Source organism: Corvus moneduloides, chromosome 7 (genome assembly GCF_009650955.1).
Source record: "Corvus moneduloides isolate bCorMon1 chromosome 7, bCorMon1.pri, whole genome shotgun sequence".
Classification (NCBI taxonomy): Eukaryota; Metazoa; Chordata; class Aves; order Passeriformes; family Corvidae; genus Corvus; species Corvus moneduloides.
This window is the reverse complement of record NC_045482.1, coordinates 32,704,038-32,728,435: the sequence shown is the minus strand read 5'-3', so window position 1 is coordinate 32,728,435 and position 24,398 is coordinate 32,704,038. Positions and strand designations below refer to the sequence as shown.

Sequence of the window (24,398 nt, the reverse complement as noted above, 5' to 3'; positions counted from 1 at the left end):
TGTGTGACCTGTGAACTGAAAGCAAATGCAACTACTGCGCTGTGTTTTTATAGAGAGATTGCTGAAAGTGGCTAGAAGAGCCCTCATGTTTCTTCACCTTCATCAAACAGTAAACTTTGTTCCTCAGCAAGCTGACCAATTCTTGCTCTGAACGTTTAGAATGTTTGCTATTACAAAATAAAACCTGCTGGGAAGCAGTTCTGGGATTTTTGGGTTTGCAGGATTTTAAAAAAAATAATTTTTCTATTTTCTTTTGTTAGTCATTGATTTGGTCAGTATTTTCCATGGATCACATGCAGGAAAGTTGGGAGACAAGTTGTTGTGAGGACATATAATTATTACTAAACATAGAAGTTGTGTAATAAATGGATGGAGGAAGAGAAGAAATACTGAAGTAATATAAATAGTTACACCCTCTCACACAGCCAGTGGAAAACCTAAATGAAAGAGTAATGTATACCAGATGTGTGTATCATGCTGAGTATAATTTTGCTAGGAATGATTTCCAGTAGGAAATAGTAGAAGGTAAGCAGGATTTTCTGAGTGTACTGCAAGAGATATGTTGCTGGCAGTGCCCTGTGAGCACCTCTAAGTATTTGTGGAGCCAGTTCTTTGGTAAACTTCCTTTTTTTTCCTACAGTTTTATGGCATAAGGATAACTGAAATGATCAATAGTCATTGGCTGGTCAAAAAAAAAAGAGCAATAGTCAGTGATGAAGCAAAAACTTACAGGTATCTTTGCATTACCCAAGCCATGGGACTGGAAATACTGATTTAGGCTGTCCTTCAAATCTGGGAGCTTGTAAGAGCTGAGGCAGCCCGTTCTCTGCAGAACTTCACCACCATGGTGAAACTCTCTCTTTATAGTCTTTAAAGAGATCATTTCAAGCCTCACACAGAGCCTGTGGATAAACTGAGATTAACCTTCTTCAAATTGCTGGCACAGTTTGTTGGTGGCATAACAGGCAGCTCTCCAGCCTCTCACCTAAGCATTAAAATCATCACGCACACGGTGAAGTTGTTGACAATCCTTTCCTTCCTAGAAAACAAGTCTAATGAACACTGTATTTTAGTTTTCCACAATTGGACAGTTCAGGGCAGTAGTCCAAAACCTTAATCTTGTGATAACTAGAGTTGATAAATGAGGACATCACACTTAAATGAGATTTTAAGGCCTTGATGATCAGTGCAGGTAGCTGTGGATCACAGAATGGATCCTGGGCCTTAATGAAATTACTCTTCCAGACATATATCCTTCCTTGCAGGACCAAATTTATTTTCCTGTCCAAAAGCAAGGAGTTGTCCCTTTCTGTTGTCCCTTCTGTTGTCCTGCACTAAGCAGGAATTCAGAGTAATTTTGATATGATTTCTTTAGTGGTAGCCCACATGAATGTTGTCTTTGTCACATCAACCCAGGAGAACTTTGCCTGGAAAGGCAGCTGGCTTCATTGCTGTGAGCTCTGTTCCTGTAGGGTCAGACTGTGTCTCTAGACACCAATTTTTAGAAATACGATTGCTCCAAGGAAGGAATTGCCTTTATTTCTTTCATTTGTTGGAAGAAAGGTAATTTACTTCTGTTTTCCAGCCTCTCACTCACACTGGCTCAGTTTTGTGATTGGTCCTAAAGGAAAAGCCAATTCTTTATTCTTTCCGAATCGCCCTTCCAGAGAAAATAACAGTAGCTGTGTAGTTCCTACTCTTTCCACCTCTCTGAGCCCACAGAGGATGTATGCAGAGACACAATCCAAATAATGTCTGCACTTGTAGTACTCCTCTTTTTTCAGTCTAGAAAGGCTGTGTACAGCTCAAAACCAAACTGACCTACTGCAAAAAATTACGTGGGGACAAAATGCGTTCTTGGAACCATGTTCACATTTGAAGCAACAGTTTTACCTTCTGCAACACTCTCTGGCATCATGAGGTACAAGTTAGTGCAGGTAAATTTGTAAAAACTATTTTATACCTCCCTGATTCTCCTGTGGAGAAGCACGGGGCTGATTTTTTGTCTCTTGCCATTTTTATTGCTAACAACTTACTTTTAATATTGCAACATATATTTGGCCTGAATTAGTTAACATAAATGCATGAATTGTTGTGCAGTCTTGTAGGATAGGGATACATGTTACAAGGAATATTTGAATATAAAATTTCATGGTTTACAAAATGCTGTGGAGAATAATGTAATCCTGCTTTCTTTTGCAATCTAAATCCAGCTGGGCTGGGTAAGTATTCAGCTGGGAGGTTTGAAGGATCACCTGGGCCATGCAGGTAACAGACATGCAGTTCTGAGGGGGTATCTGTGCATGGGTGGGATGTGCATTTACAGCTCTTCTGTGAAATGAGGTCTGGTAAAGGGCTTTGTGACTGCCTAGCCTGACGTGCATGATACAAATGTGATGTATCACTACTGACAGTAAAAACTGAAAGCACACTTTATGGACTGCCTCTCAACAAGAGAGCTTTATGAGGGCAGAAAGCAAGGCCCCTGTACTGCTGCTGGCCCCCTCAGGAGGCTGTGGTGGAGTGCCAAAACCGAATAATTTTGAAACTAAATATCTTTAAATGGATTCTTTGTTCATTTAAAGGAGATAGAGTGGAGAGGACAGAGGCTTCTCTGGGGAATGTAGTGGTTTTGTTGTGCAACACAAAGACTGTTTGAATCAAGATGTGGGTACTTCTAACAAGGTCTTTTCTAGCAACATGAGCCATGCACTACAATTTCTGCAGAACCCAGTTTCTTACTCTGAAATTTGTATTGGCTTTTTGAGATTGCCTTCTATCTCATCTTCTGAGCTAACTTCTCCTTCTTGATGGAGGATCTGTAATGAGGTGCTTCTTTCATTGACCACTAAGAGCTCCACACAGGTTGTGCTGTGATCAAAGACATTTTCTCTTTTCTCTAATGGCAAAACTGTTGATTTACTGCAAGGCAGCAGGCTGATCTCTATGCCAGCACACTTAATTAGAGGGATTTTTTGCCCTACAAAGCTATTTCCTTCATACACAAGAAAAAAATAAGAGGAAGTGGAGAGCAGAGAGCAGAGCAACCATGAGTAAATACTTATATTTTTTATCATTGGAAAGGATCCTAGGATGGAATTTGTTGAACTTACTAGCTGAGCCTCAGTGCAGCTGTGGCAGTTGGTGTCATCCAAGAATATGCTTGAGTGATGTACCGAGTTGGCTTTAGAGACTAACTTGCTCTTTAATATGATTTAAGACATTGGAATTTAGGTGCAGCTTCATTTGGGCTTTGTTAATACCGAGAGGATGCAGCTTCATGCTGCAGGTGCTGGACACACAAGAAGTCCTGTGGTGGTACTGCAGGTGCCTGGATAATGTCATACTCCACAGGGGGTTTCATTCATCCCAGCCTGGCTGCTGCTCCTGCTGCTTCCAGCACCAATATTTTGACAGTCAGAATCAACAAAGCTGGAAAGAGGTTCAGGTTTATTTCAGAGCAAAGATTTGTTTGATGGATCAGACAGCTTCAGTAGTGTGGCCCAAAACTCTGCCAGTTATTGGCTAGAGCAATGAAGGGGAGAACAAGTAGAATTCCCTAGAGATTTACTATAAAATCCCAACACCTTGGCTCTTTTCTTTTTTCCCTCTACAATGTGCATTTTGCTTACCACCCTGGGGAAAATCTTACAAGCTGTTTTCCTCTGCAGAACCCCTGTGATTACTACTTAGTTTTTTATACAATATATCTGGCCATTGAAGAGGATTTCTTGAACCAACATGATCCAGGAATACCTAACCTGAGAACAGTCTGCTGAGACCTCACAGGGCTTTTTTATCCACTGGAGGCAGAGGCTTCAAGCCCCTGGCAAATGGTGTTACAGATCTCTGTCAGATCATTTTGCCGCTTTGCTCAAGAGAAGACAATAAAATAATTATTCAGGAGGAATACTTGAGAGCTCGAAGCACTTTTTCTTTACACCAGAGCCACGACCTGCAAACAATAAACAATGGGAAAGTTTGTCTTAGTACACAATTTAGCAGAATAAAAAAGGCTGGAATTCTTTTAACAAAGTATGTTCTCTTCTCCTCAGACATTTTGGAAACTGATGTCACTTGTAATTCTTCAGGAAAGAAAAAAATCCCTGCAGTTTGCAGTACATCAATGCAGGCATTTTTCTCCTGTCTAATCTATAAAAAGACATTGTATACAAATGTTATTTTCTCTGCCAGAAATGCATTCCTGGAACATAATAAAGGCTTTTCTGTTGTTCAGTAATTTGGATAATAGTTTCTCCATGAAGTCTCATAACATTTATTTACTCCCATAAATGATTAGACCAAGTGGTTTCTGCAGTTGAAACTGGAATCTCTCTGCAATAAGCTTTCTTACTGTAATAATTCTGTAAACATTATGCCTAAAATAATTTTAAATGACAAATTTATATGACTAACATAATATGGATATGAAATAAATCTGTAGAGCTCTGTGTATAAAGTACAGAAAATTTTAATAGAAGAGTCATCAGCTGTGTAGGTAAAACTAAGCAAAACTTTTCTAGAATTATTTTCTAGAATCATTGACAGCCTTGAAGAGTTACAAATATTTTTCGTTCGGAACAATTAGATTGCAGTAATTGTGGCAACTGCACTTTTTTGCTTTCCTGTAGGCCCACGGTCAGCTCTATTAGTTACAGTGTAAAGGCAAGGAATTTGAGGGGAGTATTCCTCTCACATGGTTTGGCAGGTGTCAGAGGGAGAAGGAGAGGTGCAACACAGCTCACTGTGTAAAATAAATGGTGCTGCATTATGTGAAGGGGTTGAAGAGTCTGAGGGCAGCAAGGCTGGGTTGGAGTCAGCACTCACCCAGCCAAACTTTGGGACAAGTACTTGGGACCCAGCTTGTGTGTATCTGTTATAAGGATACCTCACCTTTGCCAGTCCTCATTTGTATATAACCCACTGGGAAGATGGTGGTGCAATCAGTAATGCTGCATCCTCTTTCACTAGAGCTGAAATTCTCCTGCCTTTTTATTTACTTTGCTTCCCTGGCATCCTGCCTTCACTGACTGGTTCTAGTTTACATTTCTCTCCTTGCATGCAGGAACTAATAATCACTGAATGTGACCAGAACAGTGCAAATGAATGCATTTAGATTAAAGATGATGCCTACCTGTTTTGGTTTTTGGGGGTCTGTTTTATTCCACTATTTCCTAGTGGTGCTCATTTCATCTGAAAGATGAATCACTTGTTGATGGATTTAACAGTCTTCATTTTCTTCACAGGGGTGCTAAGCATCATCCCCCTTCAATCAAATAAAGTTTGAAGTTTAAATTGGATTCAGGAGGCATGAAAAGACGATGCCTTTAGAAGCTAATATATTAGATAGTCCTTGGGATTCTGCAGCATGAGACAAGGGTAAAAATAAGAGAGAGCTGAAAATACCCACAACTTGTTCTGTTTGAGGAGGCAACATTAAAAAGTTCAGTGTGGGGGTCCATGAATGTGTTGGGAGAGCCTCTGCTCTGCCACAGCTGCTTCAGGTCTGGAATTCAGGTATCAGAGGAAGCCAGATTAAGCCTGACTTTCTGATCATCTAATGCAACCTATGGCTAGAAATATTATGAGTGCCATCACATATGTCTCACAATGACACATTTTTTTTAGCTGGAAGCATAACTGATTTCAAAGATACTGGAGGGTGAATGTGGTTTTTTTCAAATTTGCTTGCTTTTTCTTTTTTTTTTTAATAAAGCTTTTGCTTGATTCTCATCTGAAGGCATACTTGGTTTTTGGTTTTGTGTTAGTTCATTAATATTGTCTCCCCAAAAGTCCACCTTTTTCCTTAAATCAGATCTTGATTTTCAATAACTTCATGGGGATGTTTCATTTTTATGAGCGGCTTTTAGGCCTCACTGGATCCTACAGGGCTGAGGTCCCTTTGCACTCCTTTGCATCTTCCTGCTGCCATCAGTGGCTGCTGGCTCTTGGAACAGAATTACTCCATGGAATCCTGAAAGTAGGTTAGGCTGAAGCTTTCACAAGCCTCCCTGGAGGGAGTTTCAGATGTGCAAATCCCAGTGAACTATCATCTCAGAGAAATGTCACTGAGACATCACGTAGACAGGGCTGACTCCCTTTGCTTCCTCCCGGAAACTTTTGGAAATTGGAAAAGAATCAGCAGTGTCAAGAGAGGTCAGAGAGCACGTGTAAAGTGCTCCTGTATGCGCATCTCACCCAGTGCTGTTCCTAAAGTTTCCGCTGGGACAACGTGTTCTTTTTAGCTGGGCAATTAGAATATGAAACAAAAAAAAGGAGGTCATCTAAATAGGGCCCCTTTGTAATTTCTTACATAATACTGTGCATGGCAAGAATGACTTATTGACCCTACTTAGGGCACAGAGGGATGATAGACAGTTCATAATTCTTCCCAGGCAGGGACTGCTTTCAACTGCTTCGGTGGTGCTGTGTTTATCGAAAAAATGCTCTTTATATGTATGAGGAAAGTTAGTATGAGGAAAGTTAAGATTTTAAGTAAAGGCACATGATAACTGGGAAGATTGTTTTCACCTTTGTGAGATTTCTATCAAATCAGTCTAATAGTAATGCAAATCATTGGAAAACTTTACAAGGTTTAAAATGGGCTTTGGTCTTGTCCTTGATATCCAGGAAAGCCTGTCACTTAAGCCTGTATCCTTGGAAAGGCTAAGGTATTCTAAATCCCACCTAAAACCTTACTTTCTGGATGCCAACTGCACTATATTGTGTGAATATATTTCAAATTTTCTTCACACTGGTGAAGAATTAAGCCTTTTTTCAGTTTTCAGTAGGTTTTATTTAAATTTACTTATAAATAGAAAAATTGTCACATTCTCAGGTTTGGGCTTGTTTAACACACCTGAAGACAAACTACAGAAGAAAAGCCATGAAATGATACATTTCCACAGCTAATTAAAAAATCTCTCTTCTTTTTTTTACCAAAGGAAGTATTTTATTAGAGAGAGTAGTGAAACTGTTTGATCACTGAACGTTTTTAGACTTTTCAGCTCATATCATGTTAGGATCTTCCTCCAACCAACCACACAAGGATTCAGTTGTTGCAAATGTGCAATGTGGTGTTGATACCCTTTTATTTCTACTTATCCTTTCAACCCTACCCTCAGTGTGTATGCACACATTCATGCAGGTCTCTTTCTGTGGAATCTAGAGAAATACTGAGGAAATACACTTTTACACACGAATTGTGTAGTGCCTCATCCTGCACAGACAAAATGATTTAATATCTCTTTGGTCAGTCATACAGAGCTACAGGTTTTAAATTTCCAGAATTTTTAGTCAACCAGGTTTGCAAAAACACTATCTGGTTTATCCAAATCCCCTCACTGTGATGTCTCCTGGTTCTCCCTGAGCTTCAAAAGAATGTTGTCCTCTTGGTACTCACTTTGTGATTTCCTATTTAACAAGTAAATGTCAGGGCCACTGGGGACTACAGTCCTGAAAAGCAGCATTCAAAAGGACAACCCGTGATGGTGCAGTGTCTCAGGTTTCCTTTTAACGGTTAGGAAGGGCACATTAACACCTGATAATAGAAAATCATTCTGTTTCACACTTCTGTTTGTAATTGTAGCAGGGATTCAGTCTACTTTTATTTATTTTTTTTAAATAATGCATGGGTATGGTCAGTGCAACACAAACCCCAGAAAATGCTTTAAAATACTTTTTTATAATTCAGCCCCACCAGCTTTGATGCATATTCCACCTATCTGTAAATACAGACCGAAAACATAATTAATAGACTAAATTCTGACTGAATGTACTGAACCAAGTAGCAGTCAGCTGAGGGGTGGTCTGGCTGTTCTGGCTGAGGGCTTTGGAGTATTGAGACTTTTGGAAAAGGACGTGATCTTTCGCTGCAAGGTGCCTGAACAAAACACTAAGTTATTTTAGTAATCAATTCATCGTTTTCTGTGCTCTATTAGTACAGTGTACCAAATAACATATTTTTATCTCCAGTACCTTTAAAAATAGTTTTGCTGCAGTTGAAAAGTTATTTTGCAGTTCCATAGTCAGAGGCTTTTCATTAGCACAGCTTCTTATGACATTAGTTTGTTCTGCATGTAGTTCAGTTATATTATGGAACATCACAGCAGTAAATATCTACTAGGTGTACAGGTTTTTGTAATCAGTCCCTGACAACATCTGTCAAAACAATATGGGAAAATCCTGGCTGGTGTTGTCATTACAGAATGGGACTGTTTGTTTATTCAATAGAAGAAATAAAGCATATTTAGAGAAGGCCAGAAGAGTCACTCTGGCTCAGTTACTGAGACTTCCAGCTTCCAGCTACAGGATATTTTGGTTCCAGCATTTCACACCAATAATAAACAATCTTTATGGGAACCATCAAATGATAAAAATGAGATCACAAATTGAGAGCCAGGCTATATATTTTTTGATCTGTTGTATGCTATAGTTTACATTAGGGTCAATCTCAAGACCGGAAAGAGGCCGGTTCTGTACCACAGCATTTCAAATAAATGTTTGCCAGCTATATGAGATACTGTCAATAATTCATCATTGTAATTCTTCCAAGATGGTCTGTTGATGCAAACTCTCAGAACACATGGTAATAATATGAGCATTTATGTGATTTACAGTTCTACAAAATGGCAAATAACTAGAAATTTCTTCCACTGAAAGTATGCATAGGCTCTTTGGATGTCAGTGTGTGTGACAGCTGCAGCATGTATAAATCCTGGTCAACTGTTTAAAGTGTTCTCTGTATATAAGTACATGTACTTATCCTGGCATCTTCATAGTCTGTTTCCAATATCTGAGTGACAGATTGTACTTTATCTAGTTGTGCAGTTTCTTATGTTTTTATTAACTCTTTAATCCCCTGATGTGTTCAGTGGTTACAACAGTATATCTTGGTCAGTAGAATTGGTAGAACTCAAAATACAAATATTTCTCTATCATGCAGCATCTCCTGGGCCCATGAGCTTTTTCAGTAATCTTTGACAATATACTAGAAATCGTATTGCACAAAGTGGTTTAGAAAATTTTTGTGTGTGCTCTTGTTCAGAAAGAAACAAAGAAATGGTGACTCATGTGGTAATTTATTTTTGTGTCTTGAAAAAATTCAGGTGAGAGGCATTCTTTGATGGCAGCTGTGTAAGTGCCAGTAGCAGTGGGAAGAACTTCCTCATGTTTCAGCTGAATTCCCATCTGTGCACCAGCCTTGCTTCCAGAGCTGTTCAGGTCTGTATATGCAACAAAGCACTGCCCAAACAGCAAAGTGAAGTTGTTCCCACTTGTCCAAACCTTTCACCTTCATAGACTGGTCTTTCATCAGTGCATGTTAATTTTGAACTGGCATTTATCAGGCCCTGCACACAACCAGCCCATGAGTGTGTGGTTTGGAACATGATATTAGAAAATGTATTGACAGTGAAAGGAGTGAGGGCCACTGAGTTGTTTGGGTTTTTTTTTTCCTTTTTGTTTCTGGTATAGTCTGTAGGTAGAGCTGAGCCTAAATCCTCTTTTTGGCACCAGTATGGGAGCTGAGTGTTGTAGAGGCAGAGCACTGTCCTTTGAACTGGAAACTTGTGTATTATAAGGATACTTAGCAGCTTGAAGCATTTTACAAAGGTAGGATTTCTATGGTGAAGGAAGCTCCACTCTTCTCAGGAGTATGTCCCCTGAATGCTATCATTCATACTTGAACAGGAATGAAAGAAGAGAAATGGGAGCAAGGGGCAATCTCTGGCACTCAGTTAAGGTAGGAGAGGTGGTGATACACTGGATTCCCCCTTGTTCTCCTCTCTTTAACCATATAGTCCCATGAAGACACTTTTATAGTGATTAGGTGAGTGACTGGAAGCCATAAATATAAATATTGGAGAGATTTGTGATGGTGCACAGCCAATCTTTGCAAAAGAGTTGCCTATTATAGGACTCTTTGGTGGGTACCAGTGGGGTTGCAATGTCAATACACTTCGATGAGTATAGAAGATAAATTTGGTTTTTGTATGAGGAAAGTTTAATAGCTTTATTTCTTTCATTAGAGTAAGGAATAAAACCAATGTGCAAAATTTTGGGGCACTTTGTGCAAGCACAGGACACTCTACTACACTGAATGATGTTCAGTGGGAGATCCCATAGCAGCCTTCTGTCTGGAAACCCACATGGATGTAACTTCATTTTAATGCAGGATGGCTGTGGCTGTGTGTGCCAGTTCATCTCTGTCCTACCATTCCCCATGGATTTTTCTTTCTCCAGTTCTTTTTACAGTTTCTCAGAAGTGCATGTGTATCACTGTGGACAGATAGAGTTCATGTATGTGACCGGCAGGGATGATTTTCCTCCTGGGAGCTGAGCTGAGTCACCCTGAACTGTGACAGGGAACAGGGGAGGAGGAGGGAGATCATTCCTGGAATGGGGAGAGGGATTGTGGCTGCTGACAGCTCCCTGTGCAGCTTTGGGCTCGGTGTAAAGAGAAGCCTCACCATTTCTGTGGATTTGTCCTGAAACAAACTTGGGTTCGTATGCCCTCTGCAGTGTTCCATGACTGAAATGTCTGTCTGCTGTTCCCTGGAGGATGGGAACTATCATTCTGGAGTCTAAGATGGCACTGCACGGTACAAGTCCAGCCACAAACAGCGTGAGGTTTGCCCTGCAGCTTTGGGTCTTGTTTGGGAATACTGTGGAGCACTTCTCCTTTGGTGGTGCTTGGTGTGGTGCAGTTCATGGTACATGTACCCAAATCCCATGGAAGGTAATGGATTCCCATGGACATCAACAGTCATTCTGTCAGCTTTTAATTGTGGTGTTAAAACATGGACAAGAGGCAGTTTCGTGCCAGCATCTGTGACACAGACACTCATGAGGCAAGAGCTGTACTCCCATGGAGGTCCTTGCCCAGCCCATCTTGCAGCATTTCCTGAAACTCTTGGTTGCAGCTCAGTTTTTTTGGAAGGAAGGAGATTTCGCCTAAGCAAATATGTCAATACATTCCTATGGCAAAGCTCTGCTAAATAAATCCATTATAATGTTGCTCAGTACAATTTATTGTAGTTTGTCAATATCTTGTTTTTAAATATGTTTTAGATAGCAGAAAAGTATAGGTTTTCTTTTGGGATTGTGGAGGGAAGAACAGTGAGGCTGAAGGCAAAAATCTTTTGGGCTGCTTTGGGAAGGGTTGCAAAAACCCCTCAAGAACTGCACTTTAATGTGTATTAAAAATCCTCAGTGAAGCTGCCTTTAGGAAATGCTGTGATTTCATTTCAGTGATGTGCTAAGAAGAAAAACAGATTCTCTGAGCTGTTGTCTCAAGCTTTATATAGGTTGAAGGTTTACGTTCTGCCTGTGTTTTGATAAATTTTCCTTGCAGGCATAAGGTGTAGAAACTTTTAATTAAAGCTTAAATTCTAGAGCAAGGAGTAAGTGTTGTGGTAAGGTGCAGACACTTGGTCATTGTGTAATTCCCAGAAAAGATTTCTGTAAAGCTGAGATGGCTGGCTAAAGGGCTTGAGCTCTGACAGAAACTCAGATGGAAGGGATTCCAGGTGAACATCTTCTTTGGGAAGTGTCTCTGCTGCTGCCTTGCTCCCAACACTTGTGTTTTCCTCAAAAATGCTTCCAGAGTATGCCAGCTTGAGGACAACAGTTTTCTATTGGTATGTGTAAAAAATGAGTACTTCCTCATTAGATGTGGCATTAATCATTCTGAGGTGAGTTCTTGGTATTTTCTGTAGAAACCAAGTGCCACCCAGGCAGGCCAGGACATGTGGAACAGCAAAGTCAGAATGGGAGCTGCGCTACTTCACCGCTGCTTTGGCTTTGTTTGGGACAAGTGCATTTCTAGTTCATAGCACCAAACACCACCATTCCCCATGGAAGCAGGGCTATTCTTGTAGGTGTACAAGGCATGACGATACCATTATTCTGAGTAAATTAAAACCATGTTGGCTTGAGTGCCTTGGTGTCAGACAGCCCCGCTCCAGCACACATGGGGCATCTCATCCTAAGCAGCTGCTTGGGTAATGAGCAACTGTGGTTTCAGGTCCTGACACCAAACATTTCTGAACTAAACCAACTCTGTGGGGATGATCTAGTGGAGCAGAGACCTGAAATCACTTAATGTCCCCGTATGGTTTGACTCTCCACTTGAATTAGGGAGAATTATGCCTGAATAGCTAAAATCAACATCCTTCCTTCTCTTTCTTGAAAAGTGATAGTAGGATTTTAATAACTACAGAGAGCCTGAGTATGTAGACTAATTTGCAAGATGCATATAAAATGTATGTAAACTTCAAGGGGGTTGATGGACATTGTCACTTGCTGGGTTTGTCCTTCTAGGGGATAAAATCAAATGGCTGCATATGTATTTAAAAAATTATTGTGGCTGCAGGGAAAATATTGGAGCAATGAGGACATTTTCACTAACTTAGAGATTAGAGAGGCGTTTTTGGCAGGAAGAAAATGTAGTTTGCTTGTAGCACCTGCATAAACTTGCATGTCTATGATCTTGTAGTTTTTACAGCCTGTGGTGTCTATTATCTCCTTGATATACTCGCAAAATTCATATGATGTTCTTCTGGAAGTTCTGCTGGGTGGAGAGGAAATACAGTGCCTAGTACAAACAGTTCCTTGTGAATGCTACATTCCTACATTTATCTGTCATGTAGAAAAAAATGCAACTTATTTAGCACAGTTTCTGACAGTAATAATTAAATATTTTTTAAAATCATACCATGTAATAGTAAACCAGCTCCTATCATTATATTTACCATTTCTGGTACATAGCGCCCATTTGATTACAGTGGCATTTACTCTTTATCTTGCCAACTATCTGGTCATTGAATACTTCTGAGGAGAGGAGAGGAGAGGAGAGGAGAGGAGAGGAGAGGAGAGGAGAGGAGAGGAGAGGAGAGGAGAGGAGAGGAGAGGAGAGGAGAGGAGAGGAGAGGAGAGGAGAGAAGATACCAAGATTTTTTACATTTATATCATTATATTTTAGTAACATTCAGTTTAGTCCTGGTTGTAAATTTCTCTTTTGTAATGCATTTGGGTAACTTAATTCTGTCTTAATCTGTCTCAATATGATGGTCAGGATGCTGAGTTTGGTAAAAATTTTCAGGTATGTTGGGCAGCAGCTGGAAACCACAGTTAGTGAACAGTCCTATTGGATTCATCAGAGGTGCTGAGATTTATTACAGGAGGTTCCCAGTGCTGCAAGTGGAGAAAGAGAAAAAGCTGAACTGAAAAGTTGTGCCATCATTTGCCCAGAATTGTTAAATACTCAGTGCAAACTTCTAATGACCAAGTAAAAGTTCAAAAATTACTGTAGGCATTTCAAGCATTCATGACCTGACTTTTCCAGGGGTAATGGTAACCCTGAAGGTCCTACTTGGTGAATAAGCTATAGTATTAATCTGTGAATATTTGTAAATAAAGTTTTTAATTGCTGTCATTTTGTGTAAAAGCTTCTGAAAGTCATAAGCCCTAAAAATAGAAACCTGGCTTTAGGGTATTGTCTACAAAATTAGCAGTAAATCACTACAAAATAGCTATTCTACCCCACTTCTCAGTGCAGATATTTCTAATGTTACACAGTAAGGTTGCACAGAGTGACAGCTGTCCTGTCCTGTCTTATTTTGCAGCAAAACTTTCATGGAGACCAACCTAAAGACTGTCTAGCTCAATATAATTACTCTAATTTCTCTAATTTGCAACTACACTAAGGTGAAATGCTGACCCTGCAATGGGAATGAGAAAAGTCTTTTAGAGTAAGCATTTTTTCAATACAGTGGAATACCCAAGTTTCCTATAGAATAAGAATGACTATTATGTTGATATTGTTTTAGGTAATTACAGTTAGATTATATCATAAGAGCACACATCAGTGTTACAGTTCTGGCTGAAATCCTGATATTTTAAAATCTTTTGAGTGGAAGAAAGTCCTAGGTATTAATTGGGCCTCATTACAGAAACAAAAAGAGATCCTGATATGACCTAAGGCTGTATAACAATAATTTCCATCTGTTAAAAGACATGTGCCAAAGCCAGTGCACAGCAGAAATTTTTCTTGTCCGAACTTCTGGGATGTTTGGAAGAGTTCTGAAATGAAATGCAGACAATGAGCACAATGGGCCTTATTTAAAATTCTTTGAAATTGTCCATTTACCTGTGGCATCACATAAACAATACCGACAGATAACACCCACTCATACAGAGTAAGATACATTTCTGCATGCTGGGAACTACTGTATCTCTAATTTTGGAGGGATAAGGAAGCAACAACAGGGCAGGGCAGACATCAGAGAAGCTGCTGCAGGTGTCTGCCATGACTGACCTCTAGGTCAACACACAAGACTTGAACCAAACTCTTCAGCAAAGCAACCTAGAACATAAAGTAGAGCAAGAATATCTGAGTTAAAATTGTAAAGGCTTCATATTTTCAGGATATTCCAAATACTGTAAGCAAATGGTTCTGGCTAGTGGCAGCTAATCCCTGTTATTAATACATGTGTATCTATGAGTGTGTGACAGCTGAGTGTATGGCACTCAGCCTTTGAAAACTGGTTGGGTTGCTCACCTGAATTGCTAATATTATTTGAAATCAAGGAAACATGGAGCAGATCCCAGCAGTGTTGGTCAATGTGCACTTGGATTTCTTGATCCTTTGCAGGCAAAGGGCAGTGAAATGGCCTGAGCCTTAGTCCTTCATTTGATCAGAAAGCAAGGGTGAGTCTTGTTCATGCTGCCACAGACCATTTCAAAGGTGGTACTCAACCTCAGAGCGGCTTTTGTTCTTTCAGTTAAAAATGGTGTTCTAGGATGAATCAAATGAGCTCACATCATGACTAGGAAAGCCTTTTCAGGTTGTGACTTACACTGTGAACAAAAAGAATTTTTCTGCCTTTTTCTGAAAGCAAAATGAACACTTTTAATACTTCTGTGGTTGTAGGGCAGTGTCATGTGGAGACACTGAGCTGGCTCTGAACCTGCTGGCTGGGCTGGGGCAGGACTGTAATGCTCCCTTAGGCCTCTGCCAAGCGTATTTCCTGTGCTGGGCTCCAGGCGGGGAACTAATGTGGCCAAGTTGCTTTCCAGAACCAAAGTAACATTTAAAGCTGCTTCAAATATCTCTTCAAGGCATTGCACAGCGCTGTATGAATACACCCAGCACCAGCACCGCCATGCACTTTCCATAGCCACATATGTTGGCACAAGGGAAATGGAAAATGCAGCTCCATTGTCTTGATAGTATGCTACAAGAATTTATCATGTCTAATTCCAGATGAGCAAAAATTTATCACAGATTTACTGTTTTCTGTTAGTCATGTTTGTGTTTATACTAACTTCACTGAGCCAAATTTGGATCATGGGATTAAAGTAAACAGGGAATGACATATATGCAGGGACCTGTTGAAGGATTTGAGAAAAGTTCCATGAAAAAAGAGGCAAAAAGTTGGACAGTTATTTTATTTCATTCTAATTCACATGGAAGTCAGCATCATCTGATTTTATTTCCTTATTGCAGTTATTTCTTTTAATCATGGATTCCCATTAAAACAGCTCTTTGACAACAAAATTAGTCAGTCATTTAATTTTAATGTGTGGCATTAAGTAAGCTGGGTGGCAAATTGTCTTCTCAAACAGATTGACTTATTTTACCTGTGGGAAAGGAACAGCTGAACAGCTAGGAGGGAAATCTGCCAGTTCGGAAAATTTATTGTAACTTCCACAGCAGCGACGGAAATGTTTGGTTTTGAATGCTAGTTTGCTTTTGATGTTTTAATCTAACTGAAGTCTTTATCGTACCATTTGAAATTATCCTCAGGGTTTGAGGCTATCACTGAAACTTGCAAAAGTAATTGATACTTATTCTGTGTTGTTCACTGTGTTTATATGACTACAAGATGAGTTTTTCCTCTCTTTATAGCACGCAGTAAAATCTTCAGCATTGTATGGAGAAGGCAGTGTGGTAAACCAGAACAGCTTTTGTTTGATATACCTGTCCTGTTCTATCCAGAGGAATAGGATGGAGGCTTTATTTTTCTTGCAGGAAGACTAGGAAACCTTTCTCCTCACAAAAATAATTTTGTGCTTTTCCATCATCCTTTTTACAGATACACTTTGGTCTCTTCTCCTGGGAAATGTCCTGGTAGCTGTTACGAGTCGTTGTATTTCACAGATTTAAAGTAATTGCAGCATGTGGTTGAAATCCTAGTGTGTTTATAACTGCTTTCTACAACAACCCAGGATTTTTTCAAGAGGAGAGCTGAGAGGCCTGAGGACTTGCACTGAGTTACTTTTGAGTAAGACTTCATGGTATTGTCCAGGGCTCCACTGACAGTGCTGGGAGCAGTAATTCCTAGACTTTAATCTGTTGGTGTCTTTTCTTGGGCTTTAAGCAAACTGCTTAATCCTTGAATATTTTACCTGTGACATGGATCAACTTTCTGCAGATTTTACAGATGCTAAGAGACCAGAATACTGGCAATGCATTTCAGATAGCCTCTTCTTGACAACAGTCATTCATTAAAATGAGAGGGTTTTTATCAATTTATATTGTGTGTCATAGTATGGAATTATATGGTATTAAAACCAGGCATGTTGGTACAGCTCTCATTCACTAAGTCATCTGCTGGAAGCAATTCTTACCTGCCCTGCTTTGAAGATGGAATGGAAAGACCCAAAGAGAACTTTAAATTATAGTAACATATCTCACACTGGTTTGCGACTCTTGTTTTCTTACTTTGGGACAGGATGGTGCTGACTGCCATATCACTCTGGATACACACGGCCTAGTGCGGTTGGAACCCATGGTGACACTGATGTCTTGTTTCCACAGGCCTCATTTTGGCCAGTAGAACTGATTAACAGCATCTTTATGTGCATGTGTGTGTGCATGTTTGGCAAACAGTGGGGGATAGGACAGATTGGCTTGTTACTAGGTCCTCAACAAGCCATCAATGGAACACATGAAGAGAGATGGCAGGGAAGATTTGTTCACTCCTCTCTCTGTGACAGGGGCAGGAATTGACCTTTTTGTGTATTTTCTCTCCTCTGGTGAGTGTAGAAATAGCAGTAGCTGCACCCCACGAAAAGAGCTTCATATGGCAAGCACAAGAGCGAAGAGTAAAACCCTGCCAAGGGAAAATGTAGCCTGTCCAAATCAGTTCATTACTTATTTTCCCTCCACAAGCAGCACTACATAGGAAAAAAGTAGAGACAGATTATCATTTAGAGTGAAAAGATGGAGGTGGTTTATGAATGGCTGAGAGGTAGATGACAGCTTTTCATTTTTGTGGTATCCCTGTGAGAACTCCTTTTTAATACTGCGTTATCACATTTGGTGTTAGTAGTGCCATGTGTTCATTTATTCGAGGGAATTACTCGGAACTGCTCGTTATGTTGTGGATTTGCATAATATGTTTAAAGGCAATTTAGATAAAATTTATTTCAGATTTATGGAATCTTCTCTGAAGAATTTTTTCTCTCAATAATCTGATGTGCTGTTACCTCTGTGACACACAGTGTAAGGCTAGAGCTTCCAGCCAGATTCTTATCTCCATCTGGTGTGTGCACATGGGAGGACAGTTTATAAAGCCATCTGAAATAAATAAATTGTATTCCTTATTTGATCTGAATGCCATCTCCTGTAACAAAGAGGGAGCTATGAAATCCAGGAAATCCTATGACTGAGGGATGAAGAATGCTGTTCTAGTGCTTACTCTCAGTTTGGGAAGACAGTCTTTCCTTTGAGGTGTTAGGTGTCAGGATGAAGCAGGACAAGGTTAAGCATGGAGTCAAGAGCTCAGGGCTGTAGGGCTGGCAATCTCTGGGCAAAAATCTCTGCTCTGACATGCACAAAAATGTGGCTGATTACTCCAATCCAACGGCCAGTTCATTGATTAAAAGGGTGAATGGGCTTCCATCCAGGAGTGCAGCAGGAAAACAAACAGCTAGGCTGAAAAACAAGACTATTTAACCATCTGAAAGAGCGTGGGGCCATCCCAGCTGCTGCAGAACCTGTCACGACTTGGCTGCCAAGAAGCCAGATGCTTGCATCAGAGGAATGTGTGTTTCACAAGCCGATACCTCTGCTTGCTGACACACAGCGACATGTCCGAAGAGGCAGCAGGAGAGTGCAAATTAGTCAGCCTTCCCATTAGGTACCAGCCCTGCTGGATCACTGACACCTGTATTTCATCAGAAATAGATTATGGCAATAACCTTCTCCTCATAATAGAGACCACTTTCTGTATCCAGCAGAGGACCCCTGTCCATATGTGAAGTTAAACACTGCAGAACTGATTTAATGATTGGATCCACTGGAATCTAAATTTTCAGAGGCTTACTCGTGTGATTATGGACATACAAAAGCCCTTGAACACAGATTGGTTTAGGACCTGCTCCAGAATCCACTAATGCCATTGATTTCAATTAATTCTGGATAAGGTCATTGGTAGGTGAATCAATTGTTTGATTCCAGAAACAACAGGAAAGGCAAAGAAGGAATAATGACTTAAACTATGGAACAGAGGAGAGCCAGTCCTACGTACTTATATTTTGTAATCATATTTACAATATTTCTGAGCTCCCCTGTAATTCAAAAATCCAGCTTCTGCCTACTTCTTCCAGTTTCAAGTGGCAAACACTCAAAGCAAACTTTTATGATTTGCTTAATATCATATTTTACAATGAGGCAATTTGTAGTGAAAGGCAATGTCCTTTAAAGACATCCCATCAATTTTCTCCGATGAATGCTTTTCATAGAATTCTACTGAAGCAAAAATTATGGAACTGAAAAAGATTTAGAAATTGATTGCAAATCACTGCTATGGCAGGAACAACCGTATATGCTCATTTTAGCTCTCAGCTCATCTGAAAAGGCTAGATTAAACATTTCATTTTAGACTTTCTTTTTCCCATGTGTCAGAATCGAGTGTCAAGGCTTCATCCTGACACTTAAGGACAGGATTTCCCATTGTGTGGGATGTGAGTTCAAGCAAATATTTCCATATAGAGGTGCTCTTCCAGGAGGTAGAATATAATATCTTTTAAGCTGTTGGAGTGACAGGTACTGAGGAGCACATAGGTTTTACAGAAGCTGTCTGGGAGCTCTTGGAGAGAGCAACGTAGCAGTGCCAGGCATGGAGAACACAATTGGAAAGGACAAACCAGACTGATGGTATCCCCAGCCCTGCACGTAGCAGAACGGCCAATGTGAACACAGTTATTTTTGTTATATGTTATTTGTTGCTTTCTCTGAAGTTTAAATTCATAAATATGACAGAAGAGAGAGCTATTGTTTGTTCCAGCAGTAAAACCTGCCTTTGCTAAGGACCTTTTCCATATTCTTGACATGCAGGGGAGGTAAAAAGCTTTGAAAAATCACCTAGCAAGGTTAAAAATCAAATTATCTTTGTGATCAAAAGCTCACCAGCCTGATCAAACTGCTTCAGCTGAAGGCCAGTTTTTGACAGTGAGTATCTGAGGAGATTCATACACTGCCCTCACACCTTCCTTTTATTCTCTCCACTTATTTCAACTTGTCAGTTGTTTATTTTCTTGGCCAGTTACCCCAGGAAAGTGTTTACTGGGTTAACTTGTGACACCTCACATCCTTGTAGGTATATGTTTTGTAAGACATACTTAACTGTGTTGGCAAAAGTGAGCATAATAGTAATTTTCAAACAACATTTTGCTCTTCAGTACCCTGGAGAAATTTCCATGATATTTTAGAACCAGCTCAACATTTCCAACCATGTGCAACTCCAAGGAGAGCAAATTCTCCAGTCTACAATTTGTTTAACTTTATTTTTTTTTTTTAATTTGTACTCTAGTGATCTGATATTTACCATGGGATAAAAATGTAACAGTTCAGGATTTTATATTCTCTTAAAATCTGTTGGGATTTTAACGTCCTGCAGTTTCGCCCTAGACTAAACTGCTCTTCAGCCTGTGCTTGCCCCAGCAGTAGTTAGAGAGTAAAACAAGGCTTTTACATGGGCTGTCTGGCTGAAGCTGTACCGAACCACACAGGACTGTCAGCACAGTGAGACATCCCTTGGGGAAAATGCTCTTAGCTCTTCCCACCTGCCTTTTAACTCTTCAGGCTGTGGGGCTGATCACCTCTGCTGCAGCTTTAGGGGTCTGTAATGAGACAAAATCTTGAGACCCCTGGGTCCAAGCTGTTTTCTGCTCCTGAGCTGGTGAGAAGTGAACAAGCACATCACAAGTGCAGGGATTCCTGCATACTTCAGTAAAGATGCAGTTTAGGTGACTCAATCCCAGCCAACTATTGCATTTCCCGAGATGTCCTTATTTTGGCTTCTTCAGTGAGGAGAAACGCTCTAAATTAGTAAAAAAGTAAAGTCAAATGTGGACAGTGAACCTGAAATAGTATGGATTTTGTGTTAGTGTGAGACATGGGGTCTTTGAGAGATCCTAGCCATACTGCAAGAAGTTAATTGACAAGCTTTCCTAATATCTGTGTGTACTTCGATCAATTTGTTATGTCTCATCTTACCTGTCTGCTCATCAAAAATGAGGCAGTACAAAGCTGAATTATTTCCTCAGGTACAAGAATCAGTTCAGCCTACTGCACTTCAGGCCAGGAGCAATGACTGTAGCTCATGACTTTGCCTTCTTTATCTTTTCACTCAACCTGCAGCTAGTCAGTGTCTGAATTCTGCTGTTAATTTTGTTCTAGCAGAAGCCATGGCATTCCTGCCAAAAATAAGTTGTATCTGCACAGCCAGCAGCTATATCTTATGATGACTTAGAATAGAAATTAGATGGATAAGTGCACTGACAGAGTGAGCTAATGGCCACTCCCTTAATAAGTGCTGTAATTTGAAGAATGCAGAATCTGTTTGTCCACCCTCATGGCAATTCTCCTCTTGGGAACTCGCTGGTTAAACCCACAAATCTCAGAACTTGTTTTGTTGCGCATTTATTTTCACAATAACCACCACTTCTGAAAAACTAAGAAAAATAGCTTTCAGACAACTCAGTGCCTCTGCAGTGCTGCCTGACCAGAGTGATGTGAGAAGTGTGTGTGCTGTCCTGGTCCTGCTCACCCAGGTGTACTTAGCCTGGAAATGCATTAACATATCCTAGGAAATTTAGTAAGTGCTAAATTTTGCTAAATAATACAAATTCTTCCTGGGAACTGGTTACGATTTTCCTTAAGGCTCATCCTCTTTAATTTCATTAAACTTTTTCAATTAAACTAGTGGTTTCCTTCTTTTATGACTCTATACTCTCTTCTTTCTTCTACATGTGTCTTGGAGCAAGCCAGTTTTCTCATCAATAGAGCTTCAATGTAACCTGTGTTTTGCATTTTTATAAATACTTGTAATGGCAGGTGAAAAAATGAATCTTGTTCTTGGTCTGAGGAAGCACACTGTAAATCAGCAACAGGTTTAAGCAAAATTTAACTCTTTTGCTCATTTTATGGGTTTATTTCTGATAGAAAAAGCTGAAGCCTTATGGAGCTGTTTATCCAAGCACAGGGTATTGTTCATGTTTGCTTAAATGGCACTTGTGAACCTGGAACTAAAGCTCTATAGTTTGAAATTCATCTAATTCAATATTATGTGTTAGTACTTACTATTCCCATAACCCACTTCATCCTCAAAGTATTTGAGGACTTCCTGGATCAGACTGGCAAACTCTTAATGAGCAAGATATAAAACCTTGCTTAGTGCAATGGAAGAGGAACACAACCCTATGTGTTTGAGGCAGGGAGGTAAATATAACCCATATTTACACATTGTGGTGTTTCTTGTGTGCTACAGGCTGATTAGCTACAGGAATAAATGTAGGGGATTTACAACAGATCTCCATCAAAAGCACAAACTCATATTTTAGAGGCAGCAAGCAGCAGAGGTAGCAATTGGCTACATGAGCAGTTGCAATGAACCCAGCACCACTGTGTCAGCAGGGTATTGCTGCTACTCAGGGCAAGCACCAAGAAAATCAGGCACTCTGTTATTAGGGTCACACAAATGTTTTTAATGGCACTCTTTCAGGCTAAAAGCAGGATTTCAGCTTGCAGCTGACTGCTCTTGTTCAGGTGTGTAATTGCATCTAGCTTGATTTACAGCAGCTGAGTATCTGACCCAAGATTGGTTTTCTCTCTGTAAATACAGGCAGAATTTAGGTTGAGGCTTTTATGTGCAGCAATTAAAAAAGCAGTGCAAACTTGGCTTCAGCTCATCCCTGAGCTCAAGTTTCACATGTTTTGTTGTTCGTGGAACAGTTTAGGGTGTTTAGATGTGAGTGGCCAGGTGTTTCCAATATTGAACCTCTTCGTGTGGAAACGTGCACAGATAAGAGAGCTCAGTGTGTCACAAGCCTTGGTGGTGCTCTTTCAGTGTTTGAAGTTCTGACTTGAAAGGACTAACTTCTGAGGAAATCAAGGCACAGAGTCCCAGCCCTCCTCTTTCAGCAGGAACTCTGTGACAGAGGCTCAGATCAGGAGCTGGACTAGTTCTCCAGGGAGTACCCTGTGCCTTGGTGGGAGTCGAGTGTGTGTTTCAGCTCCCCAGTGCTACTTAGTCTTGGACCTCCCCTCTGAGAAGGAAAGGTCAGTATTTATGCCATTAGCACTTTGTGAGTAACAATGTTTGATGCTGTTTCTTGCTTTCTTGTATTTTCATCTTCAGAAAGTAAGATGGTTTTCTTCAAAACACATTGATACTGAAGTTGAGCTGTCTTAAACCTTGCAAAGATTATAGATTGTAATTCTGTAAATTTTCAAATTCAGAATGCGGTGAAACTTTCAGTTCAACTTACTGATGTCTTCTTCTCTGTGCTTTAAAATCTAGGCAGGTTTGCACCCCTATTGTTAAAGAAACAAAAGAATTAGAAGAATTCAGTGATAAATTGTGAAAAAGGCACCGCTGGCATTTTTTTTCTTTCTTTCTCCCTGTTTAAGTTTTTCTTACTTTTCTGCTTTCCCTGCAAACACTGTTTATTCATTCTAGAAAAACATCAGTTGAGTAAACAGAAGTATTTATGTGTGTAGCACTGCAACTCCTACTAAGATGCAAATTGTGCTGCAGGGAAGATAGTTTGGGCTTTTCTTTCCTCCTCGCTTTTCTTTTTTGACAGTCGGTTAATAAAGACTCAACAATAAGCAGCTGCCTGTGATGTCATTTGGGACTTTGTCCACAGAGCTTGTATTTACAAGTACTGAGCAACTACATAGCAGCAGCAAACCCAACTATCAGCAAACTTCATGTCTGCTGTTTCTGAAGGACTTTGCTGCTGTGGAGGGTGTAGAAAGCTAACTCTGTTCTTCTAACCACAGACTTTTTAAAGCTTGGTAAATAAACACTGGATAAACTCAAGAGAATTTCTGGACTGCAAAGACTTCTTACGGTTCTGAATTCTCCAGGGCTGGCATGTTTTGACTGAACTGCAGCAAGTAAGGCTTTTGCTGTTTTGGTGTTTTTATCATCTCTGTAAAGCTTATTTTCTCTAGGAGTGTGTCAGCATTGTTATTTGTAGTTTTGTATTAATTAAAAGAGCGGCAAGTATGTAGTTGTTGGGAGTAATTACAGCCATGCATCTGACTGTGGTTCAGGACAAATGAAAACTTTATTCTGGCTTTTGTTTGTATGAGATTACACTGAAGTGGCTCTCTCTTAATTTAAGTGATGAAACTTTAAGATTCTTCAAATCTCCTGAGTGCTGTCATTAACTGAACAAAACCTGGGCTGTCTGAAGATTGTTCTTTTATAATTTAATTATGTTCATTTGAATATTGAAGATTATGTTGAATTTTTAATATAAATTCCTTGTAGTTTTTAGTACAGTTTTCTTTAAAAATTATTTTTGCTTCTTATGCAGGTGTTTATTTCAAGCAAAGCTTGACTATTTTTCACTTTCAGCCCCTGTTCAAGTTCTGGAGGTGCATAAGTTTAAAAGAGAGAATCATACAGTGCTTGGAAATCTGATGCCTTTTGGACAGAATGAATTGTCAATTATATGAGAGACTGTAATTTTTGTTTTGAGTGTTTAAGTTAGAAATCCATCACATCTTGAAATATCAGAGCACTCTGGTAGCTGCTGTGAAAAAACTGTTTCTCTGCTGTCTGTGGGACACAACTGTATTTCTGATCAGAGATTAACTAATTTTCAGGACAAGTAGCTGTGATTGGCATGGAATTATTTGTGTTTTACAGAGGAGTAAACTGGTCCGTAGATGCGGTTTATTAAAATTTAGCTTACCCACTTCAAAAGCTGGTAACAAACCCCAGGTCTCTTGCTTCTCATTTCAGTCTTTCACCAGAAGCCCATGCTAAATTACTGCAATTTCAGTTGTAGTGGCTTTTCTAGGACGTAACCTAATCACAGTACTGTGCATGAGGAACTTTTATTACTGTTTACCTCTGCTTAATGAGCTGTCT

General features: G+C 39.9%; 1 protein-coding gene across 9 annotated transcripts in view; it reads left to right on the top strand.

Moving 5' to 3' along the window:
- The window catches only part of NCKAP5 (NCK associated protein 5), a 380,419-nt gene that overhangs the window by 3,395 nt on the left and 352,626 nt on the right, over window positions 1-24,398 (top strand). For 2 of the 9 annotated variants that reach the window (XM_032114336.1, XM_032114337.1), the window contains exon 1: window positions 23,134-23,413. The gene's annotated coding sequence lies outside the window, so the exon portion shown is untranslated. Of the gene's footprint in view, window positions 1-9,107; window positions 9,223-22,368; window positions 22,571-23,129; window positions 23,414-24,398 lie in introns of those variants that run through there. The other 7 variants (XM_032114333.1, XM_032114335.1, XM_032114334.1 and 4 more) reach the window with 7 other exon arrangements.